This window comes from Lissotriton vulgaris, chromosome 9 (genome assembly GCF_964263255.1).
Source record: "Lissotriton vulgaris chromosome 9, aLisVul1.2, whole genome shotgun sequence".
In the NCBI taxonomy this organism is placed as follows: Eukaryota; Metazoa; Chordata; class Amphibia; order Caudata; family Salamandridae; genus Lissotriton; species Lissotriton vulgaris.
Window position 1 is genome coordinate 887,493,588 of NC_141697.1, and position 12,615 is coordinate 887,506,202.

Consider the following 12,615-nt stretch of genomic DNA (forward strand, 5'->3'; position numbering starts at 1 on the left):
CGTCAAAGGGAAGAACATTTTTTCCATCCCAGCACAGCATTTGAGCTCCTTTACTTCATTAAGCTTTCACAGAAAGGAGTATAAGCCAGTGATCCCTCTGGGCCAGTTATGTGATCCTGGACAAATGTGATTTTCATGCATTAGGATGCCCTTTATTGTCAATAACTGAAGTGCTTACAAACAAACATAACATTAGTTACAAGCCCTTTATAAAATCTAAATAGGCAATTATCTCAGCATGTAAACTTCACAGAGACAGATATTTCACTCTGCCCGCTGAGATTCACAAAGGGCCTCCACCCTCGCAAGGCCCCACAATAGTGGGGGAGTCTCAGCACTCAGGGCTGATTCTCCCCATTGAGAATTCTCATTGTGCAGTGACTCACACATGCCTGTGGGGCCTCTCACGAGTGTGGGGACCTCCTGCAACTGTGGGGCCTACCCCACGAGTGCAGAGACTCCCCAAAGACTCCGGGGCCTCTGCCACAAGGGCAGAGACTCCCCCGTGACTGCAGGGCCTACACCACGAGTGCAGAGGCTCCCCCGTGACTGCGGGGCCTACACCACGAGTGCAGAGGCTCCCCCGTGACTGCAGGGCCTACACCACGAGTGCAGAGGCTCCCCCGTGACTGCAGGGCCTACACCACGAGTGCAGAGGCTCCCCCGTGACTGCAGGGCCTACACCACGAGTGCAGAGGCTCCCCCGTGACTGTGGGGCCTACGCAACGAGTGCGGAGACTCCCCCATGACTGCGGGGCCTACATCACGAGTGCAGAGGCTCCCCCGTGACTGCGGGGCCTACATCACGAGTGCAGAGGCTCCCCCGTGACTGTGGGGCCTACGCAACGAGTGTGGAGACTCCCCCGTGACTGCGGGGCCTACATCACGAGTGCAGAGGCTCCCCCGTGACTGCGGGGCCTACATCACGAGTGCAGAGGCTCCCCCGTGACTGTGGGGCCTACGCAACGAGTGTGGAGACTCCCCCGTGACTGTGGGGCCTACGCAACGAGTGTGGAGACTCCCCCATGACTGCGGGGCCTACATCACGAGTGCAGAGGCTCCCCCGTGACTGCAGGGCCTACACCACGAGTGCAGAGGCTCCCCCGTGACTGCAGGGCCTACACCACGAGTGCAGAGGCTCCCCCGTGACTGCAGGGCCTACACCACGAGTGCAGAGGCTCCCCCGTGACTGTGGGGCCTACGCAACGAGTGCGGAGACTCCCCCGTGACTGCGGTGTCTACGCCACGAGTGCAGAGACTCCCCCGTGACTACAGGGCCTCTGCCACGAGTGAAGAGACCCCTGTGACTGCGGGGCCTCCGCCACGAGTGCAGAGACTCCCCCATGACTGCAAGGCCTACACCACAAGTGCATAGACTCCCCCGCGACCACGGGGCCTCCGCCACGAGGGCAGAGGCTCCCCCGTGACTTTGGGGCCTCCGCCACGAGGGCAGAGACTCCCCGGTGACTGCGGGGCCTCCGCCACAAGTGCAGAGACTCCCCCGCAATGCCTACGCCACGAGTGCAGAGACTCCCCGTGACTGCGAGGCCTTTACCACGAGTGTAGAGACTCCTCCATGACCAAGAGGGCGGAGGCCCCTTGTGAATTCGTCCACAGTCGCTCAAGACTTTGTGTGTCCATGAGAGGTGACTTACGGAAATGTCAATCCAAAAAGCAGCAATGCAAGTGCTAATGACAAAGTAAAGCATAATTTCTTTATTTAAAACGAGATGTAAGTCCACGAGGTAAAGTATACATCAGAAACTAGCAACCAAAGAAAATGATTAACATGTGATTAAACGAGCATAAGAGTACCAGAAAGAATATAAATTAAAATTCTCTAGCTGCGAAAAGCTTAGAGAAAACCAAGAGACAACACAAATCAATTAAGATTCCCAATTGTGGAAACACTTCAACCCCATTTTATTGGCGATAATATGATTTGTTTCTTGCGCAAGAAGAGATCTGGATTTAAAAAATGGACACTCTTCGCTGTTTCACTCAAGATAACTTAATAAAGTACTCTGACTACTGCAATTGTCTGTGCTTTTTATGCACGACACAGTGTGGTCCAGTTCCAGCGATGTACAATTTGGAATTTGAATAGACTTGCATTTTTTTAAATGTATTTGTGAGAAGAAAGAAGACTCTATTCATAGGTCTAATCATGTGGCCAGAAATAGCTCATGTCAGGCAGCTACATGAGTGAAAGAAGACTGTGGGACACATTTATAATATTTTGAGCAACACAGAACAGCAATCAAAGTTGCTGCACTACATTGCAGTAGGGGAGGAAATCAGTGCAGAGTCAAATTTATTTACAATTCGTCTCTCATCACCTGAGCTGGTGCACAACCACACTGTCCGGCACCACTCACAACGTTTGCGCCATGATGCAGAGGTGTGTGAAGGCCATCTAAAATAGGATTTATACGGATAGCATACGCTTCCAATACAAAATCCTATTCCTAGTCAAATTCTTACATTTTCCACACATTGGATGTGTGTTGTACAGTGAAACACGCATGCGAAGTGCAGCATGTTCGGAGAAATTAACACATTTCTCTAAATTAGCATCTTCTTTATCAAGGAGGCATTATTTTCTCATGCAAAGCATGGTCCACCTTCCCTATTACATCGGGATTTTCATCAAATACTATGGGTACTTCCACTGATCTGCCCAAGTTACACAAATTGGAGCACATCTTGATGCAAAGTGGCACAAAGCAGTGCAAAACACAATGGGCCTCATTTACAAGGCCAATTCTTCCACCGGTGTGTCACTTTTTTTTTTACGCACTGGCGGAGCAGAATGCCTGCCCATATTTACAAGGCAAAGTATAGTCACCCTGCGTGACTTTTCATTGGCTTGTAAATATGGGCCCCTTTCACGCAATACTCTGCGTGAAAGGGGCGTTTCATGGGTGTTCCCATGCAACATCCATAGAACCTGACACATTTCCAGATGTGCAAAGTTTTGTAATGCAGAGAATGTGTCAGAATCCTACGCTTCCCCAGGGAGGCATAGAAGTGGCGCAACGAGGAGAAATAATTTAATTCTCCGATTTTTTTCCTCTTTCTATGTATGCTGCATTCTGCAGCGGGTATAGAAAGAAAATTCCACCAATTATTGTTTCTGTGCAGGAGGGTCTCCCTTTCTGCAAAAAAACAATTGTCTTCGCAATGCAGACCCCCTTGCCACATGACGCAAGGGTGCCTGCGTTGGTTCATGTCAGCCTATTGTGCGCCAGCGCAGGGGAAAGTACACAGATGGTTGTATTGTTGTTAATACAGCATATCCCTGATGCAGCTCGGCGCAGCAAAATTGCTTGTAGCACCTCGCTGCGTAATTTTTTGTAAATGAGACCCAATTTGAGATAGTGAAAATCAAAACTTTCCAATGCAAAATACGTCTTGCCCTGGAAAGTAGATACTCATACACCTTGCGCCACTTATTACGTCACTTGGTGTGACTTTGAGCCGGCACGGTCTTTTTTGTAAATCTGTCCCAAATCTGCCTCAAAATCAACCAGTGTCATATTGCATATGCAAGTTAACTCTAAATAAAGGCTATTATGTGGTAATCAGATATAAATGCAGTTGATCCACTAGAACATTTTCTTGATAATTTTCGTGAAGAGTCACAGCAATCTGGATCAAAGATAAAACTTCTGCTACCAGATTTCTTTTTATGGAATGCTACTCAGCAGGACAACTTGTTGTGTTGCGTGGCGTGAAAGGGAGAAAGCAGAAATGCACCACATCTCTTAAGATATGGGGGCATATTATCATCACGGGGTTAACATTATCGCCGCTTTAGCGTCAGAAAACTGACGCCAAAGCGGCGATAGTGGGCTTGATAATATGCCGTAGAGAATTCCCATAGAAGCCCATGTTCACAACAGAACACAGGCTTCCATGGGAATTCACAAGGGCGTATTATCAAGCCCATTATCGCCGCTTTCGCTGCAGTTTTCTGCCGCTAAAGCGGCGATAATGTTAACGCCCTTTCTTGATAATATGCCCGATAGTGTATTTCTTCTGTCTCCTAGTGCATGTGCACTTGTGCCGCCTAGCGCCAACATAAGCAGCCTTTCACCATGGTGCAAGGATGCCTGCACTACAGGGATACCTTCCTGAGCTACAACAATCCACAGAGACATATTCCTCTTTCTATGTGTGTTGAAGAATGTAGCACACAACAAAAGAGGAAGTAGTGATATTTCTCCTTGCTATGCCTCTGTCAGACTTATTTATTCAGCATTCTGTCCATCATTTGTTTGCTTAGCACTTTTCACCCTAAGTGGGATGGGTATGTTCAGACATGGGTCCCATGCTCACCGTGCCACTGGATTCAAGCTAGCCTGGCTGATGAAGGGTAATACCCAGAAACCGGTCCCAGGATGCTTGTTTTCAGTCCAGGAAGGACGTGGATTGGCAGTTCGGTTTGGACTGTTCCCATGAGGCACAGGGTCAAGACTGATTTACATATGGCTGGGTCTACACTGGGGTAATATGGTGAGCAAAAGAACAATGGATTTAACCCAGATCTCTTGACTGGGGGTGAATGTATGATTTATTCAGCATTCCGTCCATCATTTGTTTGCATATCGGACGGCGCATCATTTTGGTGCACGCCCAGGTTTACAAGTTTTGTAAACCTGAGATTGCATCAAAATGCATGAATGTATGCATGGGAATGCTCCTGCTCCTTCCATGTAACACCAACACGATGCCTCCCTTTGTATTTACGAAACCAAGCAAGGCCTCGTAAACTGACTATACGTGGCTTAGTAAAGGCAAAAAAGGATTTTGCGCCAGGGCTGCATGACACAATTCTGATGCAAAATGACAGTAAATCTGGGCCTCAGAGTTGAAAACTTTGAGTAGAGGTAACATACCAAACAGTTTATGTCTGTTTTTGAATATGTAGATTTGGCCATAATTGGAATGTATATTTAGTATGTGTTTGTCTTGTTTTGTCTTTTTTAGTGCATGAATCGTTGATTAGAATTTAAGACTTGAGGCTTGCATTGAAGTCAATTTGAATGAAATACAAACATCCAATAAAAGAGAAATGTACTGAATTCCAAAATCGTACAAAATAGACAAGCACCTGCAAATCATGATCAAAAATATTACATTAGGGCCAGATGTACGACCCTAACATTCTGCGACTCGCAAATTGCGTCACTTTACGACTCGTAAAATGCAATTTACTACAGCGTCTCAGACACTGTTAGCAATTCCTAATGGGGTCGCAAATTGCCTGCCTCATTAATAATCATGAGACAGGCGCTATTTGCGACCGCATTAGGAATGGCCAGCCCTCACAGGGATAGTGGCCTGCTGGGGTCAGCAGACCACCATGTCTGTGACTGCTTTTTTAATAAAGCAGTTATTTCTTTTTTAAATGCAGCCTTTTTCCCTTACAGGAAGACTAGATGCATTTAAAAAAGAAAATGTAAGCTTTTCTGTTTCATTTTTTAAGGGCAGGCAGTGGTCCCTGGGACCACTGCTAGCTCTTAAAACATTTTTTCGCATTCATTCCAATCCAATCCAAAAATTCTTTATTTCGGCCATATAGACCATAAAAGATGCAATAAAATACAGTACATACATTTAAAATACAATGTTAAATACATATGGAAGAGTCTCTTCTCGACCAGCGAGGGATAGAGGATGCAACACAGTACCATGGTTCAGAGGGCTATTTTCTTTCTGATTATCCATGCTGCCATTAGGAATTTGGATATGGCAAACACAATGTGGCCCAGAGTACTAGTTTTCATAACTCTGTATGCCTGTAAGTACTTCCTGAACCCCAGGTTTCTACAAAGCGGTGCTATCCAATATTTCCTGGGTCTGTGATAGGCAGGGCATACAAACATGATATGAAGGTCATCTTCCTCATGGGTGTTGCAGCATGGACACAGTTTATCACCCCCTTTAGTCCATTTACAAGTAAAAGTTTTAGTAGGGAGTGTGCCAAGCCTCCATTGCACAAACAATTTCCTCGCCAGTACAGGAAAAATAAGATCCATAAAAGGTTCAAAAACATAAGAATTTTCGGATTCCATAAATCGCGCAGTGAGGGTGCCGCTATTGTGAGCATTTACCATAAGTGACAGGCTCTTGTCCTTATAAATTTGGGTCAAGGCTTTGCGTGAAATCCTTTGGCAACCTCGAACAGGATCGTCCCATAGCTCTGACAAGTTCATACTGAGCAGTTCATTCTTTACGAAAACGAGCCAGGGGATTTTGCTGTTGCGGTTCAGGCTCATGACATGGATAAGGTCCTGTCTGTAATGGTATAGTTCGTCAGTGGACCATAGCCGGTGCCAGAACTTCACTGGCTTTGACACAAGCTCTTCAGCAATCGAGGGAAGACCCATGTCTAGTCTTAGTGGCAAAAGTGGCGTGCCTTGCGGGAGACCTAGTAGGCGCCTTAAAAAGCTGTTTTCTACTCCTGCTAAATCTTGGCCTGCTTTATACCCCCATAGCTCACTGCCGTACATGGCTGCTGCCTTAGCTTGAGTTCTATATGTTTCAAGGGCCGGGCTTAAAGGCTTAAAAGTGGAAGTATTTGCCACCTTCAAAATTGCACCCGATAGCTGGGACAGTTTAACCCTTGATCTGGCTATCTGGCGGTCCCATGAGAGATTTTCCTGGAGTGTTACCCCCAGATATATGAAAGTAGAAACCCTCTTGAGGCTAACGGTACCCAAGGTGGGGTTGGGTCTGGCTTTGTTAGGAGGATTGAAAATCATGAACTTGGTCTTCTCTGTGTTCACCTCCAACCCGTGTTGGCAACAGAAAAGACCAAATCCGTTCAGGATCCTCTGGATCCCCATAGGGGATTTGGAAAGCAGGAGGGTGTCGTCAGCAAACATGATTGCCGGGACCCTCCTGCCTGCCAAAAGTGGGGCGTCATTGTCCTTAACGTTATCTAGATGTAGTATAACGCTATTAATGAAAAGACAAAACAGGGTCGGTGCCAGGACACAGCCCTGCCTGACTCCTCGGCGGACTGGAAACCTGGACGAAAGCTTACCATCCCTCCCACACCTCACCTGCGCATAGTTGTTCTCATGCAGCCTGGTTATAATGCTGAGTAGTTGGGGGGGTACTCCTAACTTTTCCAAGACCTCCCACAATTTCCTACGCGGGACTAGGTCAAAGGCTGACCTCAGATCCACGAAGACCATGTACAGCCTTCCCCCTCTAACCTCACCGTCTTCCAATAAAGGAGGACGAGGCGGAAAATCTGATCCATGGTCGACGTGTTCTTCCTAAAGCCAGCCTGCAGAGGGCTCATGATGTCGTTGTCCTCCACGCAATCCAGCAGATGGTTGAGAATGAGGCGCGCAAAGAGCTTTTGGGGTACATCTATCAGGCTAATCGGCCTGTAATTGGCCGGGAGCAGAGGAGACCCTTTCTTGTAAATCGGTACAATCTCTGCCCCCAGCCAAGAGCCGGGGATCGCCATACCTCCTAAGATGGCATTAAAAAGAATAAGGAGGTACGGACCCCAGATGTCTGGGTGATGCCTAAAGAGATCCCCCGGTAGCTTATCCAGCCCCGGCGCCTTCCCCAGCGCTAGGCGCTCCAGAGCAGACACCACCTCCCCTAGAGAAAATTCCAGGGCCGTATCCGAGGTACTTGTGGGCACTGCCACCACTCCGTCTGGCCATAAAGTAGTGTCTTGATAAAGTGCCCAGAAGTGGGCCTCCCAAAGCGAGGGGGCGATGTTAGGTTCTACTGCTGTTTTAAGTTCCCCCGTCCCGTTATTTACCAAGGCCCAGAATTTCCTAGAATCTCTAGCTTTTAGGGCTTCAGACAGGTCATGCCAGTGATTCCAGTCCCACTCTGCCCTTGCGTTGGCCATTGCTGCTTTGTACTCCCTCCTAAGGTATCGAACCTTACCCTTATTTGACCCCTCCTTGATTGTGGCAATTAGCTCAGATTTGATTGCCCTACAGGAGGAGGTGTACCAAGTGGGGGCACGAGTCTTTTTCCTTCGGATTTGTACCACCGGATGGAACACCTCTGCAAGGTCCCTTACTAGTCCCTGGTGAATGCTGGCTAATTTCTCATTATAGTCCGGGGATCTTGGTTCATTTATGAGCGCATCCACCTCCTTGAACCTGGGGAGTGCCAGGCCGTATAGCTTATTTATGGCATCTTCTGTGCTAAGAAACTTTCCCCATTTAACCCGACGCCTGTTTGTGGTGAGGAGCATAACCCCCTGATCCTCTCCGCCGGCATTAGTGGGCGAGCCCGCTGGGGGCAGAGGATGCTGGATCTCCAAACGGAGAGCATTGTGGTCGCTATCCGACCTTGGTAGCACCCTAAAGTCAAGGACTTTTGGCCACAATGTGATATCTAGCATTATATAATCCAGCCTTGACTCATGGCCCTTTCTGTTGAAAGTGCACAATGAGGGGGTATCGGAAGGGGTACGACCATTACATGCCCTCAGTGCAAAGTTCAAGGTAAGGGACATGAGTTGCACTGCTAGTGGGGACCAGGCTTTAGGGTGGGGCGAAGACGAGGGTGGGACCCCCCAATAATCATCCTCAGCAGTGAGGGCACCCTCCTTTAGTCCTTCTAGGGGTTCGAAGTGACAATTAAAGTCCCCTCCCAGCACTATCTTATGGTCACCTGACAATTGGCCTAGGAAGGAGGACAGCTCATTTAGAGTGGGGGATTCGTTTGGCGCGGCAACTGGTCGCGAGTAAACATTAACAATGGCCCAAGATGTTTTGCCAGGCCATGCAAGCAACACGCACTGGATGTCCTGCGAAAACGTGTGCATCTTTTCCGCCTGGCACCCAATGTGACTCGCTGTCCAGATTGCCAGGCCTCCCGACGGCCTCCCCCTCCCGCTCCATTTTGCTGGGATTTCAAAAATTTCGAACCCTCTTCTACTTTGTGGTTCCCTCGCCCATGTCTCCTGAAAATGGAGGATATCGCTACCACTTAACAGGAGATCCCAATCCGGTGTGCCTTCCTTATTTGCGATCCCTGCCACATTCCAGGAGAGAATTCTCAACCCTGGACCTTGTGGTAGTGAACCTGGCCCTCCAGGGGGAAATGGTGCGGTGGCTATGGGGGGGTCAGGGTCTTGCGGGCCATTGATAGTAGCCGGAGTGATAGGTGATGCATCCACCTCCGCTGATTGCAAACTATGACCAATCCGAGTACTAAATAGTGGCCCTTCTTGACCCGGAATGCCTTCCAGGGTACCCCTTCGTTCTTTTGCGGTGTCCTGTGGCCTGTAATCAGTTACAGGCACAGCACTCACTCCCCCCCTGCCTAAGACCCCACAAACTGGCTTTCCAGGACTCGGTAGAGTGTCCCCCTTTTGTGGTCAGTCCACCTGATCAAGACAGGAAAATCTATTGTGGTGGATGAAGTTACCAGGAACGAGAGGTATATAATGCTTGGGCCTGTAACGTGAGCCATCTACAGCAAAGCCTACTCTAGTCCACCCCTGCTCCCTCCCCACCTCCGTGTTACAAACATTTGGGTAGAAGTGTGAGAGAGACACTAGTTCAATGGTGGACTTATCAGGCCTTACAAGCCAGTTACAAATATAGGTGGCGACCTGTGGGCTTTTAAAACTGACAATAATGCAATCCCCCGCCCTGTTCTTTGGGGTAAAACCAATCCATGGGATCCTCCTGACCATCAAAACCTCACCTTTCAAGTTCGGAGGGAGAGGCCTGTTGATATTGGTCCAACTTATTACCTTGTTACGTAGCGAGTCCTGCGGCTCCCTTGTATCACCGGTGAGCTCAGGCACTCCCACCATGATCGCCGTGTAAGGTACTGCTTCGGAGGGCAAATTGACCACCCTACGCCTAGCATGGGGGCTAGTAGTGTGTTTGGTAGGACCGTTGGCAGAGTTCTCATCTCTCATCGGTAAGGAGGATACATGTTGCTTTGGATCTCCTAGGAGCAGGAACAGGGGGCCTTGACGTTTGGGATGGCAGTAGGTGCGTTTGTGGGGCAGAAGCGCAGTTTTTGCTATGCAAGGCCCCTGACTGGACTGGTACCACGTTTGAAGCCTGGGAGGTCGTTGCAGAAGTCGAAGGTCTGTTCCCAGTCGACTCCCGGGGGGCTCTTAGAGCATTTGGGCCCGGACCAGGACTGTTCCTTTTATGAATGTTTTCTATGGCCAACAGTCTAGCCTCTATGGCATCCAGTTTTGCAGAGAGAGGGTTCAGCAAGTTCTTAAAAATGTCTGTAAGTGAGCTAATTAGAATGTCTGTGTTATTGGAGGGTGCCCCACCAAATATAAATGGGCCTGAATGCACTGGTAAGGCCGTAGCTAAAGAAGGGCCTGAATGGTCCGACCTAGACCCTGGGGAGATGACCTCAGGGGAGGCCGAGATGTCTGTGCTAACATCCAAATTTTGCTCGGTTGTGTCCACTTTGGCCCTCTTTGCCCTTTTTAGTTTCCTCAACCTTTTCCTTTTCGGTGGTTGTTCCACTCCACTACTTGCAGGATCTGTGGGAACAACAACCTGGCCCACTTCCTGCGACTCAGTTCCCGTGCAATCCGCATTAAAAGAGGGATCAGCGATCCCAGATGGCCGTGGTGAATCTCTATCCCTCTGAAGGTTTGATGGGGTTCTTAGTTGCTGCAGGACTGACTCGATAGTCTGGTCGATACTGTCCATGAGTGACAGATGGGTGGCGTCCACAAGTAATGGGGTACTAACATCAATTGAAGAGTCCGTGGAATCCAATGACACATTTTCTGAGCCCATCTCGAGGTGAGTGTCCAGCACTGGCTGGCATTTATTGGCTAGAGCACTGGCCTTGGGGAAAAATGTTTCCAATGTACTAGAACACTGTTGTGCAGCTTTACTCCTGGAAACCCTGGTTGCCATATTACAGTTGGACACGAAGGGGCCGTGGGAAACAACGTCAGAGGGGTGGCCCGGTCCGGTCTCTACCGGCCTCTAACGGCCTAAAACGGCCCGCCCTTTGACCGGGCTTAGCACGGCGGTCGCCCGCGCGCGTCCCGCGATGCGCGTGTGTGGAGATGAAGTTATAGATGATTGGGGTTAAGAGGCGTGGCCAGGCGGGAAGAGTCCCAGGTGCGGCGTCTGAGCTGCCGCTGGGCTACCTGGGACTCGCAGTCCCGCTGCGCCGATGGGAATCGTCCAAATCCTTCCTCCGGTCACACAAACTCCCCACTGGAGCCTCCTGAGTTGTGCAATTGATCCGCTGTCACTCCAGCCTTCGAATGGCTCCTGCGAAGCGGGGGCCGCGAGGTGCGGTATTAAAGGCTCTCGGGAGAGGCGCGGCCAGGCGGGAAGAGTCCCAGGTGCGGCGTCTGAGCTGCCGCTGGGCTACCTGGGACTCGCAGTCCCGCTGCGCCGATGGGAATCGTCCAAATCCTTCCTCCCGTCACACAAACTCCCCACTGGAGCCTCCTGAGTTGTGCAATTGATCCGCTGTCACTCCAGCCTTCGAGCGGCACCCTTCACAAAGGGGAAGTGGACCCTTGGGGACCCCTTCCCATTTGCGAGTTGCTTTGGCTAAACTGCAAGTGTTTTGCAGCCCCAAATGAGGTTTCAAAACAAGGGTGCATTCCATTGTGACTCGCTATTAGGAAGGGATGCCCCTTCCTAATATCGAGAGTCGCAAATATTATTTTGCTCGTCACCGACACGCAAAATAGCGTTTCTGCATGCCAGGCCCCTTTTTTGCAGTCGCAAATGGGCCGATTTCCTGTTTGCGACCTCAAAAAAAGGTTGAACATCTAGCCCTAAATATTCAAAATGCACAAATAGCATGTATTTATTTTATTTTATTTTGAGGGTTTTATATAGCGCGAACAAGACCCCTAGGAGTATCAGAGCGCTTAACAAGTCAAATGTAAAATAAAATAAAGATGTAGCAAAACAAAGAAATAGGTGAGACAGCAATACATAGCTTATACATGTACAAATTAGCTATTGTGAAAGACAAAATGACAGCTATTGAGCACAAAGACATAGATAGGTATAATATACAGAAAAAAACTAGCAAAAGATCAGAGTTCACGTGAATTTAGCCATGAGGATCGCTTACACTTCTTTTTTGAAGTAGGCAGAGGACGTGTTTGTTCTTGTTTCAGTGGGCAAAGCGTTCCAGATCCTAGGAGCCATACCAGAGAATTAACAAATATAGGTTTTTAGGTCTCGCAGATGTAAAAAGCAGGCGTAAGCCTGCTGTCTGCGAGACATCTTTTGTTGGCGTGTTAGAAGGAATCTGAGACGGAGCTCAAGCACGAGTGTCGCTGTCTCAGATTCCTCCTCGGGGCCGCGCACAGCACCACACACGCATGCGCATACACAGAGACACACAAGCGCCCATGCACGCACCCATACATACAGAGAACCCACACCCGCCGTCGCATACACACACGCGCGCACACACATACACACACTGCATACACACACTGCATACACACACGCTCCCCCCCCCTCCCTTCACGGCGCTGTGCCCATCTCCTGCCTCGCAAGCACCACACACGCATGCGCATTCACAGAGACACACAAGCGCCCATGCACGCACCCATACATACAGAGAACACACCCCCGCCGTCGCATACAC